Here is a 27,723-nt window from a genome sequence, read left to right on the forward strand (position 1 = left end):
AGGCATCCACTTAGAGTCTTCATCTAAACTAACAGAGCTTACGATGATCTGAAGAACGGCAGAAAATCCCCAAATCCAGGTGTGTCAAGCTTGTCACATCAAACTCAAGAAGACTCCAGTGCTGGATTGGCTGTCAAAAGGGTTTCAACTAAGTACAGATTAAAGCGTCTGTCTGAATAATGGGTTGAATGGGATATTTCAATTTTTATTTTTTTAGAACATTACAACATTTCCAAAAATTTTCGCTGGGTCATTCTGGGCTACGGAGTGCTGCTTGGTATGAGGAAAAATGAAATTTCAACGATTATAGCATAAATGTGTAAAACTCTGTTTTAGCTTTGTAATCCTGGATGGGGTGTCAGTGGTTCACAGGGTACATTTATACCTTCATACCTACATTTTCCACATTAACTTTTTCCAGAACAAGGCACTGGAGAGCCAGAAAACATCCCAGCAAATGCAACTGTATGGTGGAAACTGACCCTGGCAGTTGTAAAGTTGGCTCAAGCGGTTTGGGCCATGAGATGCTCCTTTCATAAAAGGGGATACCTCCGGCCACTCAAGGAGTCCGAGTCTACATAGGTGAAGTGGAGGAGGAGAAGAGAATTGGGCTGTAGATTGTGGCCTGTTGTTTCAAGGGTTTGGGGCCATGAGATGCTGCCTAAATGCCACATCTATAGCCCAGTTTGGCCCATTTTATGCCGGACTCAGGAGTACTTCTGGTGTTAAGGTGCGTGCATCCATCTATTTCTTTCTTTCTTTCTTTCTTTCCTTTTATTTACTTTATGTATTGCTTATCATGAAAGGCACTATATTAAAATGCGCTTCTTTCTCCTTTATTCTTTCTTTCCATTTTCTGCCATCATCTCCAATATATCAATGCATAGATGGAGCTTCCCCAGAAATAAGAACTGTTGTGAAACTTGGCCACACCTGGTAGAAGGATTAATGCGTCGTAGTGCTTATATGGCGTTACTTACACACGCTCTATTCTACCCTTGGGCCCCACCTGCAAGTCAAGTCAAGTCAAGTTGGGGAGCATGCACTGCTGCAGCATGTTGCCGCACCCACTATACAAAGTAACAACTCGGGATCCCGGTTGGCAACCCCCCAGGCAGACCCGCAAGTCCAGTCCCACCCTCCGGAAATGACCCTCTATCTGCCACAGCCAGGTGTTACATGGGCGACCCCTTGGGGCTTGGGGCTAGGCGGTCTCATGGCCTGGAACTCCTGCAGATTTTTTTTTTTTTCCTCCAGCCATCTGGAGTTTTTTTGTTTTTTCTGTCCTCCCTGGCCATCGGACCTTACTCTTATTCTATGTTAATTAGTGTTGTCTTATTTTAATTCTTACTTTGTCTTATTTTCTCTTTTTTTCCATCATGTAAAGCACTTTGAGCTACATTATTTGTATGAAAATGTGCTATATAAATAAATGTTGTTGTTGTTGTTGGCCTGGTCCAGCCACTCGGGTACCCAACAATGAAGATCTTACGAGCTGATTGCCCTCAGGAAAACACGCCACATGGCCGTAGTGCCGTAACTGACGTTCCCTCACAATGCAGGTAATGTGCCTCATTCGGGACTCCATGAGCAACACAAAGTCAAACCAATGGTACCCAAGGATTTTCCAGAGAGACACCAAAGGAGTCCAGTCTTCATTTCAGGTCACTGGATAACGTCCATGTCTCGCAACCAAATAGCAAGACAGGAAGCACCAGGACTCTAAAGACTTGGACCTTCGTCTTTTTGCATAGATATCGGGAGCACCACACACCTCTTTGCAGCGACCTCATCACTCCCCCCCCCCCCCCCCCCCCCCCCCCCCCCCACCCCCCACATGATCTCCCAATCCGTCTACTGACTTCATAGGAAGAGTCACCAGAGACATGAATATCACTGTGGAGGTAAGTAAACCTCTCGGGTGTTGGGCATCTGTTGGTGAAGAGAGATGCACAGATCTTGACTTTGCTGACGATGTTGTGATCTTCGCAGAGTCAATGGAGGCTCTGATCGGGGCTCTCGAGAGACTGAGTGAGGAGTCTGAGTGTCAGGGCTTGTGAGGGTACTGGATAAAAACCAAGAACCAGGCCTATAATGACCTCGTGGGCACTGCAGTGTGTGTCTGCAGATAGATTGTCGATCTCGTCGAGAGGTTTACCTACCTTGGCCCCACCTGCCACAGAGATTAAGCCATAGAACTCTTTTTTAAATGTTGGATAAGCTAATTGCTGCAAAGGGAAGGCTATAAGGATTTCCTAGCATGTGTACATTTCGCAGTTATGTCTCCTTTCTCTTTGTGTGCTGGAGGCCCACAGATAAATAAATGAAGAAGAGGATTTCATTCACGGCATGACCTTGTTTTGCCAAATAAGTTAAGGCTCATGGCTCAGAATATATATTGCCCTCTCTGTCCGTCTTCTACGTCTGGCAATTCATTATTGATAACGTGTTCTCCTAAGGTCAGGAGCATGAGGTGCTAAGAGACCTCAGGCATACACGAGGTGCAAGGCAACACAATACAGATGCTGCACAGCCACTTGGAACATACAGCAGGATCTCATGATTTATTGAGTTTGCACCTTGCTGTTTCCTTCAAAATCAAACTTTTTCTGTAGAATGTGGCAGTTGTAACATATCAAACACAACATTATCAAAGCCAGCTAATACAATTCAGAATTGTGGGGTGGCAGGGCCTACCCAGCACCAACAGACACAACCCTGGATTAGATGGCATCTCCTACCCAGCATTCTTTGGCTGATTAATGTCAGCTAGCAGTGTTTCGAGGAACAAACCTGAAAGTTATGCCGGCTCGATTTAAAGTGACGATCAAAATGCAAAAAGGGGGATGTTTCAACCACTATGGGGGAGCTAGCTAGGCCGGATGAAGACATCCATGGTGCCCCAGGGTGTCTCAGCCTATCAAAAGGCCCCCCTCACCTGACCTCATTACCCCACTGTAAACACAGGCATATATTCACACATTATGAAAATCATTGCCAATAATAACTCAGGACAATGAATTCAAATACAAAAAAGTCTAAATTGCTCTAAGCCGCCCTAATTCGGGGTGTTCATAAGAAATCTAATGATTTACTTCATGAGGCAGAAATACATAACAGACAAGAAGAGTTGCATCATATATTTAAAATATTAAAACAAGTGCTGCACATTTAGGTGTTTAGGAGAGATGGCAGTGGAGTTTTTAATCAGATTGTTTAATGGAATTGTGGAAAGTGAGAGGATGCCTGAGGAGTGGAGAAGAAGTGTACTGGTGCTGATATTTAAGAATAAGGGGGATGTGCAGGACTGCAGTAACTACAGGGGGATAAAATTGATGAGCCAAAGAATGAAGTTATGGGAAAGAGTAGTGGAAGCTCAGTTAAGAAGTGAGGTGATGATTAGTGAGCAGCAGGATGGTTTCATGTCAAGAAAGAGCACAACAGATGAGATGTTTGCCCTGAGGATGTTGATGGAGAAGTTTAGAGAAGGCCAGAAGGAGTTGCATTGTGTCTTTGTGGACCTGGAGAAAGCAGATGACAGGGTACCTCGAGAGGAGCTGTGGTATTGTATGAGGAAGTCGGGAGTGGCAGAGAAGTACGTAAGAGTTGTACAGGATATGTATGAGGGAAGTGTGACAGTGGTGAGGTCTGGGGTAGGAGTGACGGATACATTCAAGGTGCAGGTGGGATTACATCAGGGATCGGCTCTGAGCCCTTTCTTATTTGCAATGGTAATTGACAGGTTGACAGACGAGATTAGACAGGAGTCCCCGTGGACTATGATGTTTGCTGATGACATTGTGATCTGTAGCGATAGTAGGGAGCAGGTTGAGGAGACCATGGAGAGGTGGAGATGTGCTCTAGAGAGGAGAGGAATGAAGGTCAGTAGGAACAAGACAGAATATATGTGTGTGAATGAGAGGGAGGTCAGTGGAATGGTGAGGATGGAGGGAGTAGATATGGCGAAGGTAGATGAGTTTAAAAACTTGGGATCAACAGTACAGAGTAACGGGGATTGTAGAAGAGAAGTGAAAAAGAGAGTGCAGGCAGGGTGGAATGTGTGGAGAAGAGTGTCAGGAGTGAAAGGGAAGGTCTACAGGATGGTAGTGAGACCAACTATGTTATATGGGTTGGAGATGGCGGCACAGACCAGAAAGCAGGAGACAGAGCTGGAGGTAGCAGAGTTAAAGATGTTAAGATTTGCACTGGTTGTGACGAGGATGGACAGGATCAGAAATGAGGACATTAGTGGGTCAGCTCAGGTGGGATGGTTGAGAGACAAAGTCAGAGAGGCGAGATTGCGTTTGTTTGGACATGTGCAGAGGAGAGATGCTGGGTATAGTGGGAGAAGGGTACTAAGGACAGAGCTTCCAGGCAAGAAGATGAAGGCCTAAGAGAAGGTTTATGGATGTGGTGAGAGAGGACATGCAGGTGATGGGGGTGACAGAGCAAGATGCAGAACACAGTACGATATGGAAAAAGATGATCTACTTTGGCAACCCCTAACGGGAGCAGCCGAAAGAAGAGGAAGAAGAAAATATGTGCTTCAGTTTAAATGTTTAAAGCCTGAATATTCTTAATTGTAAGAGACATTTATCATTTTTCACCCACTTACAAAGGTCCACAGAGAGCTACATCCCTAGTAAAGGATTAAAAGTCAAAAATAACATCAAATTCATAACACTGACCTTGAAATAGCCTAAATCGATACCCCACATGCTTATGCTTGAAATTTGTCATTTTTACTCTGCTAGGAGCGACTCTTAGAGGTTTAGGACCACTGGTAAAGAATCAAATATCAAAAATATGATCATATTTGTGATCAGCAACCTCAAAGTGGCATAAAACAAGACTCCACATGCCAAAATTATGTTTGAAGTTTTGTGAAAAGAAGTAACTTTAACCCCTCGCATCCCATTAGGGGATGAACCCCCTGGGGTCATTTGACATGGCCTGCACAACGTCATCTCCTTCTCATCATTTTTGCTATTGGTATTGGTCTTTATCATAAAGATGTGATTTACTATGCAAAACACGGTCCAAAAATAGCCTAAAAATGAGGGTCTAGCGAGCCACAAATTGGAGGAACCCCAAAAAGCTGTATGACTTGCATAATTATCCATGTAGATGAGTTGAATGATTATTATATGTGGGAGTACTGGTAAGTCCATAGGCGCAGGACCAAAAAAAAAATGAAATGATTTCAAAAAGCGTTCTTAGGTAACTTATCAACACAAAAAGAAATCCAAAACTTTATATCAGGTCAATATCACCTTCATTTGTTGTTCACTAATGTATACAATGAACATAAGAAAGTAACTGATGAGTGCAACACCACATCTACTAGAAATCCAACTTTCTCCTGATACTGCAGTTATCAAACATCTAACATCATTCAAGGAGCCGTGCCAATTAATGGCAAAAATGAAAATATGTAGCTGAACAATCTACATTTGCATACTGCCGCTAAATAAAATAAAGAACTCCTTATGAGAAGGATTTAGGAGTCATAGTGGACTCATCACTATCAACTGCCAGAGAGTGTTCAGAAGCCATTAAGGAGGCTAACAGAATGTCAGGTTATATAGCGCCTTGATGTGTGGAGTACAAGTCTTAGGAGGTTCTGCTCAAGCTTTATAACACACTGGTGAGGCCTCATCTGGAGTCCTGTGTGCAGTTTTGGTCTCCAGGCTACAAAAAGGACATAGCAGCGCAAGAAAAGGTTCAGAGAAGAGTGACTAGGCAGATTCCAGGACTACAGGGGATGAGTTATGAGGAAAGACTAAAAGAGCTGAGCCTTTACAGGAGATGAAGAGGAGCCCTGAGTGAAGTGTTTAAAATTATGAAGGGAATTAGTCTAACAGATCGAGACGGTGACTTTAAAATGAGTTCATCAAGAACACGGGGAACACAGTTGGAAACTTGTTAAGGGGAAATTTCACACAAATGTTAGGTTTTTCTTCAGACAGAGAACCACAGACACACAGAATAAGTGACCAAGTCATGTAGTTGACAGCAGGACTTTAGGAACTTTCAAAACTCGGCTTGATGTTATATTAGAAAAATTCAGTGAACAGCACTGGTGAGCTTTGTTGGGCTGAATGGCCTGCTCTCATCTAGATTGTTCTATTATTTTTTTGTTTGGTGTGTCTTATCTCCTGGAGCAGCTCTGCTGTCCTCCACATTGTTTCTCACGCCCATGTCGATGTTATAGGATGCCACAGAATCGCACTGCACTTTTGCTGCTAGGAGAGTTGATGTTAGCCTTTTCCTGACTTGACTCTGTAAACTGGGTCTCATTCTTACTTAGTCTCATTTGTTGGTTTAAAGTGTTTGTTCAAATCATCATTTTGGGTTATTTTTTGAAAATCACCACAATTTTGAATAAGCAGGAAAATTAACCAAATAAGCACAAGAAAAATCAGTATGGAGTGCTCCATCTGGTACTTCCATGTAAATTACACTTTAGTGATGCCACAGGAAACCACTTTTAATGGAAGATTTTACAATACAACTGATTGTAACGTGGAATAATATAGAATCAAGTAGATTAACTTATGTAATATTCATTATGTACACAAATAAATGCAGAGTAAAATGAATAGGAAATTAATTCAAATGAATGGCTTCTGTAATATTTAATTTGAAACTCAACACTTCGGGTCAAATGAAGTAAACAAAGCTGGAAAGACAGACAGACTGGCACAGGACTGGCAGGAGGACTCTGCATGTCGACCTGCACACATCTAATGTGGTGTCTCTGTTTGTGGGTTCGATTCTTTCTCTTAATTAACAAGCATGCACTCTGGTAGGGCAAACAAGCTGTCAGCTATCTTCACTAATAAAGTTTAAGTGTGTGTTGGAGTGTATGTGTGTGTGCCTTTCTGCACATGTACATGTATGTTTTGTGATTGTATGGATTGTTAGGAAAGCAAACCTCTTGCGAGGTATTTTCTTTAAATAAAAATATCTTTTTGAACCCGGGCTGAAGTACATGTGATTGTGCATGTAGTTTGAGTGTCTGTGACACCCCCTAGTGACCACTATTTAGATCACAGGTGTCTGACTCCGGTCCTCGAGGTCCGCAGTGGCTGCATGTTTTCATTCTAACCATCTTCTTCATTAGTGAGCTGTTTTTAGACCTAATTAACTTCTTTTGCTTTAGTTTTAATTAACTTGACTCAGGCCCCTTAATTGTTTATTTTTCCTTAATTAGTAGCCAAACAATAATGAGACATCAAACAAGCCACCATATGACAGAAAAAACAGAAAAATCAACAGATTTGGAAATGTCTGCTGTGGCAGAATGAGAGCAGCAACAAGCCATTGAATTAAATAATGGGCTTAACTAACAGCAAGAATCGGCTTCTCATTAAGAGACTGGTTGGAGTTTGAAATCCCAGTTTAGCTGGTCATCTGTTGGCTCGTTTCACGTCTCATTTGTGTTTGGCTGCCATTTAATGAAGAAACAAATCAATTCAGAGCACTGAATCCTTAAAAACAGGACTATTGAAATGAAGGGAAAATAATAATAATAATAATAATTTTTTGCATTTATATAGCGCTTTTCTCACTACTCAAAGCGCTCAGCAATTGCAGGTTAAGGGCCTTGCTTAAGGGCCCAACAGAGCAGAGTCCCTATTGGCATTTACGGGATTCGAACCGGCAACCTTCCGATTGCCAGTGCAGATCTCTAGCCTCAGAGCCAATGAGTGAAAACTACTCATTGATTAGGAAAAGGGTCAGAATGAAAACCTGTAGCCACTGCGGCCCTCCAGGACCGGAGTTCGACACCCCTGATTTAGATAGATAGTTAGAAGATGGTATAAAGGACCCCGACACCGTTCCTCCCCCCACCCCCCCACCCCCGTTTCTTGACTCACTTCTACTAAATAATTCACTGGCTGAAAATCCTCAGTGTTGTTGTGCCATAGAGAGGATGTACAGCATTGTTCATAATGGCACTCAGTTTTGTTTTCATTATCTACTTTGCTATAATGTCCCAGTGGTCCAGACTGTGTCCCACAACTGAGCCTGCCCTTTTATTTTAATTTGGTGCGCCTTTCTTGAAGTGATGCTACCAGCTCATCACACCAAAGAACAAAAATAAAAAGTGCACTGACCTCCAGTAGAGTTGTAGAAGACGTAAAGGATGTGATGTGTCTCAAAAACCCTTCATGCAAAACGGAGCAGACTCCCAGCTAAATCAAACCATTACAATGGCAGCGATCATTGGGTGTCCAGCTCAAATGGGTTTTGAAGGATTTCGAAATAAGTACTGGACCAAAAACATCAGACCTGAAGCATGTAAAAAGACAAACATGATGCAACTGGTCTGCAGAAGATGTTTTGAGAAGCTATCACTGTACATATTTCTTGGCGTTTAAGGGAGGAGATCTCAGAAACCATTTGTTCTAAATTTTAGTAGCTCCATCAAGGAGCTTCGCACAAATCAAACAAACATATCATTTTCTGACAAAACTTGTCATTTTAAGATGTGAAAATGAACCTGTGATTTGCCTAGACACACACAACCAGACATCATACTTAAAAACTTTTCTTGTTTTCATCATCAAGGAATCAGACTCTGACCTTAACTTGACAGTGAGTGTTTGGCCCCATCACATAACTGCCATTTACATGGAGGTCAAATTGATACAAAAAAGTCCAACTGTAAGAGCCATTTGTTAGTTAGTAAGGTTTTGATAAGTTGATAAAAGTATTCTCTTAGTTTGTATTAATATATAGACAAATATTTTAATATATCTATGGGAGATTCTATTGTATCCCCCTCAAGGTAAACTGATATCGAATGTTGCAATTATTTCTTGTCTTTCTGACTACAGGTTACTCTCATTTTATGATCTGCCTTGCAGTTAGAGGGGCATGGAGGGCAAACAGTTTTCAAACCGTATCCTGTTACATATCGTATTGACCATTTGAAATGTGCCGTACATATAGAATATACTGAAGATATTAAGCAAAGCGTATGTAAGTCTGCCACAGAGAAATGACACAGCCCTTAAGTATAGAAAGTAACTGAAGTTTAACGAGAAAAAGTGTCCAGAAGAAACATTTCTTTTTTGCCTTTTAATCCTGTGTCTGTAATACCCTTTTTTTTTCTATTTTTGCGTGAACTGTTTTGCTTTGAATTTTCACTTTTTAAAACGAACTTTATTGGCGTGAGAAATTTCTTTTGTCATGCATTTGAATCATGCTGGATCCAGCCTTGCCAACTCAGTAGCAGCTCAATTTTGGGAAAGGCGCAGCTACACAAATAATATAATTACAAAGGAATAATTATATATGAAAAATACTTTTTTAAAAACAATGCTTATATTAAAGTTAAAGTGTACTAAAAAGTCAAAAATAAGCCTCACATACATCACTCGTAAAATAAAAGGTGGGCGCGTTTCATCAATTAACATTCAAAAAACACTTCTTAATATCGCCCACCTTTTATTTTACGAGTGATGTATGGGAGGCTTATTTTCAACTTTTTAGTCTTGGGTTTGTTTTAGTATAATTTTGTAATCAATATTTTAACACTTCCTTTAATATTCAATCTGTTACTAGCGCCATTTATTGGTGAAATCTTGAACTATTCTTCATATGAAAATTTCATTTCTTAATTAACATGGATTAATTGATCGATTAGTGAAACTGTTTATTGATTCATGTATTGCCATCAGAAAGTGTGCAAAATTTCAAGTCATTTGGACAATAGGAAGTGGGTTAAATATTGATTACAAGATTTGTACCAGACAACAAACAGGTGAAGTTAATATAAGCGTGGTAATAAAAAAAAAAATAATAATAAAAACTAAAAGGAAGATTAATAAGATGTGTGAAATAGGGTGAAAAAAAATCCCAAAAGATCAAGATCAACTAATAACAATATCCTACTTAAAAAGTATATAAATAAAGTGTGATGAAAGAAACAATCCAAAAGTCAAATATACCAATACATACGCAGATACATGGCAAAGAAATAAATAAAATTGTCATTAAACAGAAAAGTTATTTAAACAAAATTACAAATAATAGCCTCCTTAGTGTCATGTTGATCCCTAGAAAAACAAACCAAAAACAAAATTTTTTTTCCAACAACAAAAAATGTTATTATGTCTCAGCCAAAATTTATAAATATCAAAAATGATCAACATAAGTAGAGTCAGGGAGGCACGTCGAGTGTCCACTGCTGTACTGCATCCATCATGTGACATTTTGAGACCAATGCACACCCTGATGTCACAATCAGGACTGTACAAGTGTGTTTCTTTGCGCACTTTTGTTACTTTTTTTCTGCTGCTTGCGCATAAAAGCGTAGAATGTCAGTGCCTGACCCTCACGATCGATGCGCCCCTTGTGTTATTGTAGGCTACCACCATACAATGATATGAACACTGACAAAGGCTGCGTTGTGAGCAGGGCTAAGGGGGCTAACCTCTCTCTTGCCTTCCACTTATTGCAATCATTTGGCCTTTTTTTGCCGCAAAGCTTCGAGCTGTCACGAATTGCTTTAATCCTGAAAGCACAGCTGTCAAAAACACTTCCAAAATTGCTCACTAGAGGGGGAAAACACCGTAAAAATAGAAACTCAAAGGGCCAAGACAAAGCTTGACAAAAATAAAAAGGATTACTTTGCAAAAATGGCTGTGCAAGCACAAGGCTCTGAAGATCACAATGGAGATGCCTGGAAAAGCAAGGCGATACACATTAAACAAAGTCCCAGCATAGAATTCAAAACGGTGGGAAAACAGAGAAGAAGTTCACAAAAATATCAAATAACACAGTTCCAATACAAAAATCCAAAAAAAATCACAGTCAAGACAGAGTGGGATTTAGAAAAAAATCAGAAAGCAAAGTTTCAAAACAGAATCCGAGAGGCGAAGTCAAAAACAAAAAGCACAGGGTGGAAAAACACAAAGCACTGCAAAGACACAGTAACTCACAAAAATACTCTCCACTCCTACTGCATTTAATGAACCGCAAGGGAATGCGGGAGGCCCTCCCTTAAATAGGGTGAAGGGGCCGTCCCTGTCAGTGATTGGCAGGTGCCCAGCCCCTTGGTCAGCCACCCACAAAGTACAAGGGTTATGCCACACCCCTTTTCCAACACACACTCAAAAACACACAGCAAAATTAAAAAATTAATGCAAATAAGTGATACATAATTAAATAAAACAAACAAGAAACTGAACACCAGCCAGGAGGAAAAAGCTGGCTGAAACAAGACACTAGCACAACGGTGAAACTTCAGGCGACCAAATTCACCAGACCTATCACAGAGGTTCGGTCACAGAGTTCCATATACATCAGTTTCACTATCCATGCTAACATCTGTTGACCAATTCACATTGTCACTGTCTTGCCTCAGAACTGACACGTGAACCTTTTTCAGATTAGAACAAGGAGATACGCATAAAAGCAAAACAAACCGAATAAAAAATCAAAATGGCAACCAAAACCCAGACATGAGGCAAGAATCAAACAGAAAAACCAGGCAAAAAGTCAAAATCAAGAAAAACACGAGTGTTTTTTAACGGTAATGTATCTGTAGATTGGATAAAGAAAGGAGCTTCTAGCTGAAATTTTATCCTGTCACGTAAGTTAAAAACATAAAGCAAAGATTTTAATGGGTTATGAGGAAAACAAATGTAAAATTATTTTAAAATTATTTACTGAAAGTGCAATTACATACACCACAGTTTGCTTCAAAACAGCTTCTGCCTTGTTTGATAAATGTCCATTCGCTGGAATATTCATCAAGAAATTTACACCTACGTTTTGGCATCTTGGGATGGATGGATAGATTAGTTTTTAAGTTAGAAAAAAAGTGGGCTGTGGCAAGTAGTAACAACACACTTTGTTGACAGTCACTGAATGTTGCAATGCTGATACAGAACTGCACAGCAGCGCAGCTGGAGAGCAAAACGGTAAGAGTGCCGCTGTCCTCAGCCAACCATAGCAACTGAACAAGTTGCGAACAGGCAGCAAACACGAGTTTCCTCGTTACATTTGGGTTATTTTCATCAAGGGAATTGGAGAAAAGAAAGTATAATTACTCAAAGTTACAACTAAGTACCATATATTTTTATTATGAAATTTGAAAATGAACTAAATACAGGACATTTGGGTGTCCCTGAAAGGTCAGTATAGGACAGGGGACAAAATGATCCAAATATGGGACATTTCCCGTATATAGGGGATGTCTGGCAACCCTAAACTAATGGTTCATTTTCAGTTTGTTCTAAAAATGGCTTTACAGCTTGTCATTTATATGCCATTGTGTGTTTGTTTTTGGTTTTTTTTGAAGTGCTGCCCCAACTCATTGATATTGATGAGCTATCGTAAAGTGGCAGAATGCGTACAAAAATTCATGATTTATTTGAAATACAGAGAAGGTCAGAAGGAACTGCAATGCATGTTTATGGACTTGAAGAAAGCGTATGACAGGGCACCAAGAGAGCAGTTATGGTCCCGTAAGAGGATGTTGAGAGCGGCAGAGAAGTGTGTGAGGGTGATACAGGATATGTATGAATTGTGCGGTACAAATAACAGCCTGGTTCAAGGTGACAGTGGGATTACATCAAGAATCGGCTCTGAGCCCTCTCCTCTCTTCTCCTGTTTGCAATGGTGTTGGACAGGTTGACAGATGAGGTCAGACAGGAGTCTCCGTGGACTATGATGTTCGTGGATGACATGGTAATCTGTACTGAGAGTAGACTGCAGGCCGAGACGAATCTGGAAAGGAGGAGATATGCACTGGAGGGAAGGGGAACAAGAGTCAGTAGGAGTAAGACGTAGTATAAGTGCGTGAATGAGAGGGAAGGTGGTGCAAGGGTGCAACTGCAAGGAGCAGAGCTGGTGAAGGTAGACAAATTTAAATACTTGGGTTCAACAATCCAACGCAACGGAAAGAGTGGCAGAAGTTGAAGAAGAAAGTGCAGGCAGGGTGGACTGGGTGGAGAAGAGTGGCAGGAGTGAATTATGGTAGAAGAGTACCTGCAAGAGTGGAGGGAAGGTCTATAAAATGGGAGTGAGACCAGCTATATGTTGTATTGTTTGGAGACGGTGACACTGACGAAAAGACAGAAGGCAGCGAAGTTGAAGACACTGCGATTTTTGCATGGAGTAACGAAGGTAGACAGGATTAGAAATGAGTATACTGTATTAGAGGGACAACACAGATACAACAGATCGTTGACAAAGTGAGAGAGACTAGATTGAGATGGTTTGGGCATGTGCAGAGGAGACATGAGGGGTACATTGGGAAAAGAATGCTGAGAATGGCAGCACCAGGCAAGAGGAAGAGAGGAAGGCCAAAGAGGAGGTTTATGGATGTGGAGAGGGAGGACATTAAGGCAGTCGGTGTGGCAGAAAGCAATGTGAAAGATGGGGAGAGATGGAGACGGATAATCCGCTGTGGCGACCCCTAAATGGGAGCAGGAGGAAGAACAAGAACATGAAGAAGAACAACAAGAACAAGAGGAAGAACAAGAAGGTGGTGTTATTTTATCCACTAGATGGCAGCAGAATATTGCCTGAGCATTACTCATAAGTTCCATAGCTCATCAAAACAGATTAACCCGAGTAGGACTCAGGAATAACCATACAGTGGAACCTCGGTTTGTGAATAACTTGGTTTACGAGTATTCTGCAAGACGAGCTAAAATTAAAAAAAAATTCTGACTTGATAAACGAGCGAGGTCTTACAATACGAGAAGTATGTATACGCTTTGTCTGCTGAGTGTCATGTGATCACAACTGAGCGGATGGTTCTTCTCTCTCTCTCTCTCTCTCTCTCTCTCGCTCGCTCGCTGCGGGATTGTGAGCAACCGTCTCCTCTTCTCCGGTGTCGGCGTGCCTCACTCATATAGTCAACATCCGTACGAGCGTATAATGTTTATTACAGCATTGCGACTGTGTGAGCGTGTGTGTGTGCGTGCGTGCTGTGACGTGTGCGTCACCATCTTGCACCCCAAAACACGAGTCTCAGTACTTTAGCAACACCAGCTTTATTCAGCTTGAAACAGCAACAGCGCAGTTATTTATTGTAGCAGGATCTGCCACTCTCCTATACACAGACACAGCAGTCAGGCAGGGTCGTGGCCAAGCAGTACTGTCCCCTGCGCATTTATAACGCTCATTGTTCCTTGTATCACCCATCGACGGCAGGCGCTTATAGCATGTCCGTGATCTTTTCGGATTCACTTTTATGGCTACAGCGCTGGGAGACTGATTGCTTTGGGACGCTCTTCCGCATGTTGTCCCGTTGGGTGGAATCCCACAAGAGTTTAGAAACTCACTCACACCAGCCATGATTCATTTCAAAGGTAAAGTGCAGGATAATTTGTTTTATGTATTTTTTACTTTATATTTTGTATTAATCATTTTTATATAAATAGTTTTGGGTTGTGGAACGAATCATCTGAGTTTCCATTATTTCTTATGGGGAAATTCACTCTGATATACGAGTGCTTTGGACTGCGAGAACGTTTCCAGAACAAATTATGCTCGCAAACCGAGGTTCTACTGTATTTCGATAGAATTCCAAGCCTGAGAATCGCCGAGATTGGTTAACGACTAGAAGGTTAAGAAGAAAATGAATTCTGTAATTCATCATGGAAATGGGAGTAACAGAGCATGTCATTAAAAACTAAGTAGAAACTCAACAGCCTCCACTGACAGTAGTTCAGCTGAAAGTCAGAAGCTCCACTCCACCTTCTGCTTTTGATCTTTGTAAAGGTGGTCTTTTGCCTTCCATATGGATAATGGTATTAAGCTTGAGTTACAGGAACACTCTGAAACAGGAATTAACATTTTGGAAGGATATTTGTTAATTTTAATCTATCCTGACTCAATAGGAAAACAGATAAAATCTTGAGTTTATGCGGGAGATGCATGCCAAAAGCAAAACAAACAAAAATAACAATACAAAAAAGACACCCGAAACCCAGACAAGAGGCAAAAAAAAAAATCACAATCAAAATTCAGGCGAAGTCAAAAATCAGGCAAGACGCGAAAATAAATCACAAAGAGGTTTTGAATGCTTCCCCTGGGCTCACCACCTATGGGAGGGGCCAAGGAGGTCGGGTGCAGTGTGAGTTGGGTGGTGGCCGAAGGCGGGGACCTTGGCGGTCCGATCCTCGGCTACAGAAGCTGGCTCTTGGGATGTGGAATGTCGCCTCTCTGAAAGGGAAGGAGCCTGAGCTTGTGCGCGAGGTTGAGAGGTTCCGGCTAGATATAGTCGGGCTCACCTGGACGCACAGCTTGGACACTGGAACCAATCTCCTTGAGAGGGGCTGAACTCTCTACCACTCTGGAGTTGCCCCCGGTGAGAGACACCGAGAGGGTGTGGGCATACTTATTGCCTCCCGACTTGGAGCCTGTACACTGGGGTAGCCTCCCTCCGCCTTCGGGTGGGGGGGACGGGTCCTAACTGTTGTTTGTGCGTATGCACCAAACAGCAGTTCGGAGTACCCACCCTTTTTGGAGTCCCTGGAGGGGGTGCTGGAGGGCATACCTTCTGGGGACTCACTCGTATTGCAGGGAGACTTCAATGCTCATGTGGGCAATGACAGTGAGACCTGGAAGGGAGTGATTGGGAGGAATGGCCCCCCCCAATCTGAACCCGAGTGGTGTTTTGTTATTGGACTTCTGTGCTCATCACGGATTGTCCATAACAAACACCATGTTCAAGCATAGGGGTGTTCATATGTGCACTTGGCACCAGGACAACCTAGGCCTCAGTTCGATGATCGACTTTGTGGTCGTGTCGTCGGACCTGCGGCCACATGTCTTGGACACTCGGGTGAAGAGAGGGGCGGAGCTGTCAACTGATCACCACCTGGTGGTGAGTTGGCTCCGATGGTGGGGGAGGATGCCGGTCAGGCCTGGTAGGCCCGAACGTGTTGTGAGGGTCTGCTGGGAACGTCTGGCAGAGCCCCCTGTGAGAAGCAGCTTCAACGCCCACCTCCAGCAGAACTTCGACCACATGCCGAGGGAGGTGGGGGACATTGAGTCCGAATGGGCCATGTTCCGTGCCTCCATTGTTGAGGCGACTGACCGGAGCTGTGGCCGTAAGGTAGTCGGTGCCTGTCGTGGCGGCAATCCCCGAACCCGTTGGTGGACACCGGCGGTGAGGGATGCTGTCAAGCTGAAGAAGGAGTCCCACCGGTCCCTTTTGTCCTGTGGGACTCTGGAGGCAGCTGATAGGGACAGGCAGGCCAAGCGGAATGCGGCTTCGGTGGTTGCTGAGGCAAAAACTCGGGCATGGGAGGAGTCTGGGGAGGCCATGGAGAACGACTTTCGGACGGCTTCGAGGAGATTCTGGTCCACCGTCCGGCGTCTCAGGAGGGGGAAGCAGTGCAGTGTCAATACTGTGTATGGTGGGGACAGTGCACTGCTGACCTCGACTCTGGACGTTGTGGGTCGGTGGGGGGAGTACTTCGAAGACCTCCTCAATCCCATTAACATGCCTTCCAATGAGGAAGCAGAGCCTGGGGACTCAGAGGTGGGGTCCCCCATCTCTGGGACTGAGGTCACCGAGGTGGTCAAAAAACTCCTTGGTGGCAGGGCCTCGGGGGTGGATGAGATACACCCGGAGTTCCTCAAGGCTCTGGATGTTGTAGGGCTGTCTTGGTTGACACGTCTCTACAACATCACATGGACATCAGGGACAGTGCCTCTGGATTGGCAGACCGGGGTGGTGGTCCCCCTGGGTGTGTTCCAACTACAGAGGGATCACACTCCTCAGCCACCCTGGAAAAGTCTATTCGGGGGTTCTGGAGAGAAGGGTCTGTCTGATAGTCGAACCTCGGATTCAGGAGGAACAGTGTGGTTTTCGTCCTGGTCGCGGAACAATGGACAGCTCTACACCCTTAGCAGGGTCCTGGAGGGTGCATGGGAGTTCGCCCAATCAGTCTACATGTGTTTTGTAGACTTGCAAAAGGCGTTCGACCGTGTCCCTCAGGGAATCCTGTGGAGGGTGCTCCGAAAGTATGGGGTACCGGACCCCCTGATAAGGGCTGTTCGGTCCCTGTACGATCGGTGCCAGAGCTTGGTCCGCATTGCCGGCAGTAAGTCGAACCCGTTTCCAGTGAGAGTTGGACTCCGCCAGGGCTGCCCTTTGTCACCGATTCGGTTCATAACTTTTATGGACAGAATTTCTAGGCGCAGCCAGGGTGTTGAGGGGGTCCGGCTTGGTGGACTCAGGATTGGGTCACTGCTTTTTGCAGATGATGTTGTCCTGTTTGCTTCATCAGGCCGTGATCTTCAGCTCTCTCTGGATCGGTTCGCAGCTGAGTGTGAAGCGGCTGGGATGGGAATCAGCACCTCCAAATCCGAGACCGTGGTCCTCAGCCGGAAAAGGGTGGAGTGCCCTCTCAGGGTTGGGAGCAAGATCCTGCCCCAAGTGGAGGAGTTCAAGTATCTCGGGGTCTTCTTTACAAGTGAGGGAAAAATGGAGTGTGAGATCGACAGGCGGATCGGTGAGGCGTCCGCAGTGATGCGGGCTCTGCATCGGTCTGTCGTGGTGAAAAAGGAGCTGAGCCATAAGGCAAAGCTCTCAATTTACCGGTCGATCTATGTTACTACCCTCACCTATGGTCATGAGCTATGGGTAGTGACCGAAAGAACGAGATCGCGAATTCAAGCGGCTGAAATGAGTTTCCTCTGTAGGGTGTCTGGGCTTTCCCTTAAAGATAGGGTGAGAAGCTCAATCATCCGGGAGGGGCTCAGAGTAGAGCCGCTGCTCCTCCGCATCGAGAGGAGTCAGATGAGGTGGCTCGGGCATCTGATCAGGATGCCTCCTGGACGCCTCCCTGGTGAGGTGTTCCGGGCACGTCTAACCGGGAGGAGGCCCAGGGGAAGAACCAGGACACGCTGGAGGGACTATGTCTCCCGGCTGCCCTGGGAACGCCTCGGGATTCTCCCGGAAGAGCTAGAAGAAGTGGCCGGGGAGAGGGAAGTCTGGGTATCTCTGCTCAAGCTGCTGCCCCCGCGACCCAACCTCGGATAAGCGGAAGAGGATGGATGGATGGATGGATGGGTTTTGAATGATTTACCTGCAGATCAATTAAATCTCAAAGCAAACAATGACCTTTAATCCTGTCTGCTAATGAACTTGAGGTCATGACCCATAAGACCACACCCCTAGAAATGCAAAAAGCAAAATAGTTTCCATTATAGGATGAGGCTTGTAAGACCCCAACATTCAGTCCTGATCATGACAGAACTATATCAGCTCTGTCAGCTAGAGGGAGGTGAAAAACGGGGAGGAATTAAACTGAAGCCCCAAAGAGACTGATGATCACAAGAAGATCTCAAGTTACCAATGTCACACCTGTGCATCCGAGGATCTCCTCCTCCTGAGCTCTGTCAAGGGATATGATAACCCACCAAGATGAGAGAGGGTGCTAGCCCTAATGGTCTTCCGTTCTTTTTATCCTGAAGCAACGCAAAGCTGCCCAAGTGAGGGCACTTGACTCTACTCTTCTGGTCCACTGGCTATAAGGCCCCTCAACTCCCAGAAGACGGGGTCACTTGGCTGACAGATGACCCATGAGGCAGAGCTCCTAAAGCACCGACTATCTGTGTCTTAATTATTTTTGCTTTTCTTTTGACCCATAAGCCTGGGCAATCCCGCCAAGACTGGCATTACTTACATTTACTTTTCACTCTTATTAAATGGGACGACCCGGTTGGGTCCCCAAATTTTGAGTAAATCTTCTGTCATTCCTGCACCCAGTCTTTTGTCACCTATGACAGTGTGTCCATTCCCAGTTTGACCTCCATCATTAAATTTACTGAAGGACACCATCAACAATGGGGCAGCTCACAGAGAGAAGGGCTCAGTGGCACCAGGATAATAATCTTACCCTGAATGTCAGACAAAACCAAGCAGCGGGTTGAAGGGTTAAGGAAGCGGGAGGTGGACCCCCTACTCCATTTTACATCAAAAGGGATGCTGTGGAAAAGGTCAGCACCTTTAAATTTCTTGAAGTTGTCATCACTGATGACCAGGAGTGAGTATCAAGATCATCTCAGTTATTGTCAAGAAGGTCCAACAGTGCCAAATAGAAGATGATTCTTCAAATGACTACCAGTAACTTTCTTGTTACACCCCAAAGTGCAAAGGATCTAGAAGATTAATAGATTTCAACTTCAAGATGAATCAGCTGTTTCATTTTGCTGTGGGCAGTTATTTTAAAAATAGAAAGCTGCATTGAGAAACTTAGATTGTCTCTCCCTGGAGTAAAAAGTGCTGCATTAAAACTTGAACTTATTTCAAAACATAATGAGAAATATTGCTATCATCTTGCAAAGTTGAGTCCATAATGAATTATACAAAAACTGCTGATGGCCTCCTGTGCTCGCAGTAATTCAATTCCTACCCTGTGGACTGAATACACAACCTTTTTGCTTCAGCATGCCGTTTAAAGAATAAAAAAAAACTTCAACAACTATTCTCATCTCAGCTTTTCCAGCTGAGGATCACAGTGGCAGCAGGCCAAGCAGGTCACCCCACCCCAGACCTTCCTGTCTGTAGCTACAGACCCCAGCTCTTCTTGGGGAGTTCACTGGCATTCCAAAGTCAGCCAAGAGATACAACCACGGCTACCCACTGGATAGTTTAGTCAGGTCCTTGTATCGGTTCTGCTCTGGTCACTTGGGGCCTCTAGTGGAACACCTAGAAGATGGCTGAACTTGATCATAGATGAAGCCAAAGTCATAACAAGGTTTCCATACGTGAACCTGCAGAGGGACCATTCCCAAACATTAAAGGTTGTGTGTGTCAATCCAAACCCATCTTCCCCTGTTGGTCTCCCCCACCTAATTTGGAATCCCACTGGAACTTAACTTAATTTTTCCCATAGGACCAATAGTTCAGTATCTGTGTTTTCCATACCCTTGAGGTTTTTCAGGAACACAGCCACCGCAGATAACAAAAATTGACTATACAGTGCATCCGGAAAGTATTCACAGTGCATCACTTTTTCCACATTTTGTTATGTTACAGCCTTATTCCAAAATGGATTAAATTCATTTTTTTCCTCAGAATTCTACACACAACACCCCATAATGACAACGTGAAAAAAGTTTACTTGAGATTTTTGCAAATGTATTAAAAATAAAAAAAATTGAGAAAGCACATGTACATAAGTATTCACAGCCTTTGCCATGAAGCTCATAATTGAGCTCAGGTGCCTCCTGTTTCCCCTGATCATCCTTGAGATGTTTCTGTAGCTTCATTGGAGTCCACCTGTGGTAAATTCAGTTGACTGGACATGATTTGGAAAGGCACACACCTGTCTATATAAGGTCCCACAGTTGACAGTTCATGTCAGAGCACAAACCAAGCATGAAGTCAAAGGAATTGTCTGTAGACCTCCGAGACAGGATTGTCTCGAGGCACAAATCTGGGGAAGGTTACAGAAAAATGTCTGCTGCTTTGAAGGTCCCAATGAGCACAGTGGCCTCCATCATCCGTAAGTGGAAGAAGTTTGAAACCACCAGGACTCTTCCTAGAGCTGACCGGCCATCTAAACTTAGCAATCAGGGAAGAAGGGCCTAAGTCAGGGAGGTGACCAAGAACCCAATGGTCACTCTGTCAGAGCTCCAGAGGTCCTCTGTGGAGAGAGGAGAACCTTCCAGAAGGACAACCATCTCTGCAGCAATCCACCAATCAGGCCTGTATGGTAGAGTGGCCAGACGGAAGCCACTTCTTAGTAAAAGGCACATGGCAGCCCACCTGGAGTTTGCCAAAAGGCACCTTAAGGACTCTCAGACCATGAGAAAGAAAATTCTCTGGTCTGATGAGACAAAGATTGAACTCTTTGGTGTGAATGCCAGGCGTCACATTTGGAGGAAACCAGGCACCGCTCATCACCAGGCCAATACCATCCCTACAGTGAAGCACGGTGGTGGCAGCATCATGCTGTGGGGATGTTTTTCAGCAGCAGGGACTGGGAGACTAGTCAGGATAAAGGGAAAGATGACTGCAGCAACTGCGGTGGGTTGGCACCCTTCCTGGGATTGGTTCCTGCCTTGTGCCCTGTGTTGGCTGGGATTGGCTCCAGCAGACCCCCGTGACCCTGTGTTCAGATTCAGCGGGTTGGAAAATGGATGGATGGATGGATGACTGCAGCAATGTACAGAGACATCCTGGATGAAAACCTGCTCCAGAGCGCTCTTGACCTCAGACTGGGGTGACGGTTCATCTTTCAGCAGGACAACGACCCTAAGCACACAGCCAAGATATCAAAGGAGTGGCTTCAGGACAACTCTGTGGATGTCCTTGAGTGGCCCAGCCAGAGCCCAGACTTGAATCCCATTGAACATCTCTGGAGAGATCTTAAAATGGCTGTGCACCAACACTTCCCATCCAACCTGATGGAGCTTGAGAGGTGCTGCAAAGAGGAATGGGCGAAACTGGCCAAGGATAGGTGTGCCAAGCTTGTGGCATCATATTCAAAAAGACTTAAGGCTGTAATTGCTGCCAAAGGTGCATCGACAAAGTATTGAGCAAAGGCTGTGAATACTTATGTACATGGGATTTCTCAAGTTTTTTGATTTTTAATAAATTTGCAAAAACCTCAAGTAAACTTTTTTCACGTTGTCATTATGGGGTGTTGTGTGTAGAATTCTGAGGAAAAAAAATGAATTTAATCCATTTTGGAATAAGGCTGTAACATAACAAAATGTGGAAAAAGTGATGCGCTGTGAATACTTTCTGGATGCACTGTACGTTAACGCTGACAGATAACGACAAAGCCTCTTGATGTGGCCACCTTTCACAAGGTCTTAGGTCACAGCAAGAGAAAAAGTCAGTTTTCTCTTCATTCCACAATGCCTCAGATGTCATCAGAAGCTGGTGGGACAGCAGGCCCAGGGCATGTCATTTGCCAGAATTGCTAGACATTATGGATCAAGCCATTCCACTCTGTCCCAACTGTACTCAAGTTTTCAGCTGGCCAGCAGGACAGAAGACTACCCAAGGTGTGGTCGCCCTTGAGTGACTACACCACAGCAGGACAAACACATAAGAACTGTCCACCTGTTTTATGGCTGACACTTGTGCTGCTGCTGTAACTGCTGGCAGACACATCGATGACAGGACAGTAAGGGACAGGCCATAGAGTAAAGTGACCTGTCAGAGGTCCTCTGCATTCACTTTCTAGACTTTGAAACCAATTCCATGACAAACCCTGGATGACACACAGTGGTGCCAGGACCAATCCGGACCACATACAGCGGTACCAGGACAATACCAGGACCAATCCAGACCACATACAGTGGAACTAGGACAATACCAGTACCCATCAGGACCACATACAGTGGTACCAGGACAATACCAGGACCAATCCAGACCACATACAGTGGTACCAGTACAATACTAGGACCAATCCGGACCACATACAATGGTGCCAGGACAATACCAGGACCCATCAGGACTACATACAGTGGTACCAGGACAATACCAGGACCAATCCAGACCACATACAGTGGTACCAGTACAATACCAGGACCAATCCGGACCACATACAGTGGTGCCAGGACAATACCAGGACCAATCTGGACCACATACCGTGCTGGATATTTGTTAATTTGTGTCCACCTTTAGTGTGCTCTGTTGTGCCACACTAGTGGCTTGAAAGCCAGAGCCCCTCTATGTTTTTTCTATGTTTCTGCACCACTCTCACCAAAACATGGCACATGGGAGCCCAGTTAACATGAACGCAATTTAGCAAACTGATGGTCATTTTGGAAGTGTGCACACAAAGCTGTGACGTGTATTCCGAACGCAAAGTTCACAAGCAAAAATCACATGCATCGAGTTCAAACACTGTGGATGACTTCGGAATGAACAATCCTAACTAAGGTGTAGTGAACAAATATGGGCAAATTCCATACGGGCAAGTGGTTACTTGGACCCCCTCGTGTACCTTGTGTGTGTGTGTGTGTGTGTGTGTGTGTGTGTGTGTCCCGTTATGGTGTTTCTAATACTTTATACATACAGTGCACACACACACACACAGCTACTGTAGCCACACCTATCCTGAGGAATGATGGCTGGAGTGCAGGTGCTACTTTGGCCTGCCTTTAGCCCTGAGGTTTCTAACAGTTCCTTTGGGTGCTCTTAACACTAGAATTACCAGAGTCTACGAAAAAACTCGTAGATCCGGCCCACCTTAAAACCATTCTCACCTCTCTTTTGTCTTCTAAATGTGCCGATTAAGAGGAGCAGCGAGCAGCCGGCTATTCCATCCCCCACCGTCGCAGAACGTTCACTAAGTTTTCCCAGCTCATGGCTTGTTTGATTATCTGGGAGTGACTGAACTGCTGGAGTTTTAGAATGGAAATAATAGATCGCTATTTGGAATACATGCATTTCATGCGTGTTCCTTTCTACAGTAATCTGTGTAAACACATTGCTAAAACAGAAACTATTTCATATTTTAGTAATAAATGTTACAAAATGTTGGCATAAAATATAGAATCTGTGAAGCTTGAAGTCTTTCACAAAAGGTTCAAGGATGATACAACAGCTTCCGTGGCTTAACGCTACGGTTTGCTGACTTGGAGCACAGCTGCCCTACCGTGCTACAGAGACGTGAGTTTGATTCCCACCTTTGAAGAAAGTGGGGTTTTTTTTCCTCAAACGGACATTGAATTTATAAATTGGTATGCACTGTAAATCGTTAACTTTAAAATTTCAATCGCGGTTATTTCTGTTGATTAATTCATGCTTTTTTACTTAGAGTCAGAACAGGAGCTTTTTCAGCTTATTCAGCTTCTGATCTGACCAGTATAACTAGCGCCAGTATAACTTCACACCCAACCTGACGCTGTTCGTTTTCAAATAATATTGCATTACTTCGACGATGTTTTCTGATTGATACTATTCGCATCATAAAATGATTTCTTCAAAACGTCACATATATTTGTCTCTTTCTTTTTTTAAAATGTGCGTTGTAGCACTCAGCAACTGGCCACCTGCATGTTCTTGCGCACACTGAATAAGACAGCGCTATATGCAATCATCAGATTCAAATGTTAACAGTTATATAGCACAGAATGGAAATCAGCAGTTCTTAGCATTGCACCACGCAAGCCGTCATATCAACCTCCTACTGTAACTTGCTTTCTTTTTTCTTCGGTTATAGTCTTGAATAAAAGTGCACTTGTTTTGTTATACTTTTACATCAACATATGTTCCTGTGTTTGAGTTACATGGGCATGTTCAAAAAATACACGTATAATGCCAAGAAAAGTGCATGCAGACACTTCAGTTCGCAAGCATTGGTACGACAATGCAGTCACAAGTACACTGCAGAGCTTTAGCGCGTCTTTATGTGAAAACAGTAGTATCAGATGGGGAGTGTCTGATGATTGCATATAGCGCTGAATTTACTGCTCTTTACTATGCTTTCCTCTGCATGTCCTGGAGTACAAAAGAAACAGCATACAGCAACACATGGGGACTGGCAATATTGGGGGAAAAAAACACGCGGTCGTATGTATCGTGATACACTGCAGAGCTATAGCGCGTCTTTATGTGAAAACAGCAGTGTCAGGTGAGCTAGGGAAGGATCCTGAACGCGACTGAGACAATGAAAAGTGAATTTAAAAAAAAATAAAGCTAACCATTACAAATATCATAAATTACACCGGCTGTTACAGACTGAAATCAAATGTATCTTTTTATTCTAAAATAGTGAAAATAAGAACACTTCTCAAAAGGGAGTTGTGCAGGATCGAACTCACCTTCTGATTCCAAGTCAGCGACTGATACTGTTGCGCCACAGAAGCAATAATAGCTAGTGCGTGTCAATGTCGCACACTAAGGCGGCTTTTTTTGGCGGTGGCTTTTTTTTTTGTACCTTTTGTGAAAGTGTTTCTTTGATATTTGGACTTCAGGCTTCATACATTATATAGTTTATGCCTACATTTTGTCATTTGCTACTAGAATATATAAAACATTTCTGGTTTAACAATGTGTTTACCCAGATTACTGTAGAAATGCAACACATATGAAATGCGTGTGTTCCAAATAACAATCTTATTATTTCTACTCTAAAACTCCACTTCACTCCCAGATAATCAATCAAGGCATGAGCTGGGAAAAGCTCGTTTACATCGTTGGGGGGATGGAATAGCCGGCTGCTGGCAGCTTGTCTTTATCAGTACATTTAGATGACAAAAGACGCTGGCGGAGAGGTGAGAATGGTTATAAGAAGCGATTTAAGGTGAGCCGGATCTACGAGTTTTTTCGTAGGCTCTGGTAATTCTAGTGTTAATTGTGTCTGACTCACTAATGCCTGTCCAAAGCGGCATGCGTATCTGAGTAGCAGTGGTCAACCAAACTGTGTATCCTGATGGAGCGCGCCCCCCAGGTAGGTGACACCAGCTCGTTTTTTTTTTAATATTTCAGTCTGTGATTTTGTCTGCCACTTGTATACTTGATCTCTAGCCCTCACATACACCAAAATCTACCCAGCAGGTATTTAAAGAAATGTTGATTCACCTGACTGGATCATGGCACCACTCACTTTATCATTTCCGAGCTCACATGCAGCATCTGAAGCCCCCTCTGCTGCTTCCTAATGACTTCAGCACATCTTGGCAGGAAGCCTGGCACTCTGACCAACGGAATGTGTTTACAATGAATATTGTTATCATAACTTTTTTAACCAAAGGGCAAAAATCAATTCATGGTTTCAAATGGAAATATATGCAGGCTGATTCGTTCCTGAAGATATAACACAATATCTTTATGTTAATTAAAAGCACGACCAAAAAAACGGAATTAGAGTGAAGCTTAGCTGAGAAGTGCAGAAACAAGTCTGGTCTTTACACACCGCCGCCAAGTCATTTAATTTGCTGGTTTATTCATTCGAGACTAATTCCAGCTATCTCCGACATTTTACTGAATCCCTTTCCAGTTCTTATTAACAGAAAGTTCTTAAAGTGCACTTCAGCAATACAACCCACGAGACATTAGCATATATAACTGAATAAGAGTATATGACTATAGAGGAAAGGGCAGAGTGGGCTCTTTGTCGTAGGAGACGGTGTTTCTTTAATGTCAGTAGTGACATCCTTCATTTTCTACAACTCTTCTGATGGTCAGTGCGATTTGCTGCCCTGTGGTGTGCTGAGCCGGTAACATCACCGAATTATCAAGCTTAGTAAAAGGGAAGGCTCAGTATTGGGAGAAAGTCTGGACCCCCTGTCATTCATGGAGGAGAAGTGAATAAAAGCAAAACTGAGTGCCGTTGTGAGCAATGCTGCACATCCTCTCTATGACACACCAACACTGAGGACTTTCAGCCAATGAATTATTCAGCTGAAGTGTGTCAAGAAACAAGATGGGGGACTTCTTTATACCAACAGCAATAGTGTCTCACTGGGTCTGGAACTGCTAGTCAATCAGAAGTTTTTATTTTGTTTTAATTTTCTTCTTCTAATGTGTGTGCATCTATCTATCTTGCAATATAGTGTCTTTCATGCCCATCTATCAATCATGCATCTTCCGTAATGGATGGAATAGCGTCCCAGCTGAGATGGACCCTGCTTCCTTGCCTGGTCAGATAGTGCTGGTGGTTGGGAAGCATGCACTGATACAGCGCGTTGCCGCATCCACCACACAACGAACCACCTGGTCAGAAAGCCAATTTAAAGAATGGTCAGGAACAGAGATGCAATATTCCCCCCTCCATGCCAGGACGTGGATATAGAGAGACACTGTGACAGTAGCTACACCAGATGTCCCAGTAACTGCAAAGAGACATGATGAAAGGGGATGCTGTCACCAAGTTTTTTTTTGTTTTTTTTTTCTCAATTTGCCCAAATCAGGCAGTCTCCCACTGTCCCATACGTCTGGCCTTTTGACTGGGAAAGGGACTGTCAACTGGGATGCTAGCCCTGGTGCACCTACTGCTGTAGTTTCTCGAAACATCCACTTACTGACTCGAACGGGGCATTGCACAACTCACTTCCTTCATTTTCGCTTCCTGGCAAGTAAAGGGAGCAGGGACCAACTCAGCTGGGACACCAGTCCACCTATCTATCTAGTGCCTTTCTTATCTATATAAAATATAGTGACTTTCACATCTATTATATAGTGCCTTTTACATCTACCTATTTATTTTAATATATAATGCCTTTCTCATCTATCTATCTATATAGTGCCTTTCAAAACTATATATTAAATACTGCCTATCATATGTTTATATCTGTTATATCCTGTATTTCAAATATATCTATCAATTATATTTCCATCCATACATACATCCAACCATCCATTTTCCAACCCGCTGAATCCGAACACAGGGTCACGGGGTTTCTGCTGGAGGCAATCCCAGCCAACACAGGGTGCAAGGCAGGGAACCAATCCCGGGCAGGGCGCCAACCCACCGCAGGACACACACACACACAAAACAGCAAGCACACACTAGGGCCAATTTAGAATCGCCAATCGACCTAACCTGCATGTCTTTGGACTATGGGAGGAAACCCACACAGATAATGCCTTTCAAATCTATCTTATTATTCAAGCCAGAATCTCTTACGTGTGTTTTTGCTTATTATATTTTTCTAGAGCTTCTGTAGAGTTGTAATGTCCCCTTGGGAACAAATAAAGTATTATCTAAGCTAACCTATGTAATCTAAAGAACATGCACCCTCATCACAGTTAATGACTGAAACCCGATC

At 43.7% G+C, this 27,723-nt stretch overlaps 1 protein-coding gene and 1 long non-coding RNA gene across 2 annotated transcripts in view; one reads left to right on the forward strand and one right to left on the reverse strand.

Annotated features, from left to right (window-relative positions):
• LOC114663989 (adenylate cyclase type 2-like) overlaps positions 1–27,723 on the reverse strand; it is a 592,666-nt gene that overhangs the window by 347,459 nt on the left and 217,484 nt on the right.
• The window catches only part of LOC127530053 (uncharacterized), a 104,296-nt gene that overhangs the window by 1,360 nt on the left and 75,213 nt on the right, over positions 1–27,723 (forward strand). The window lies entirely within an intron of this gene.

Source organism: Erpetoichthys calabaricus, chromosome 13 (genome assembly GCF_900747795.2).
Source record: "Erpetoichthys calabaricus chromosome 13, fErpCal1.3, whole genome shotgun sequence".
In the NCBI taxonomy this organism is placed as follows: Eukaryota; Metazoa; Chordata; class Cladistia; order Polypteriformes; family Polypteridae; genus Erpetoichthys; species Erpetoichthys calabaricus.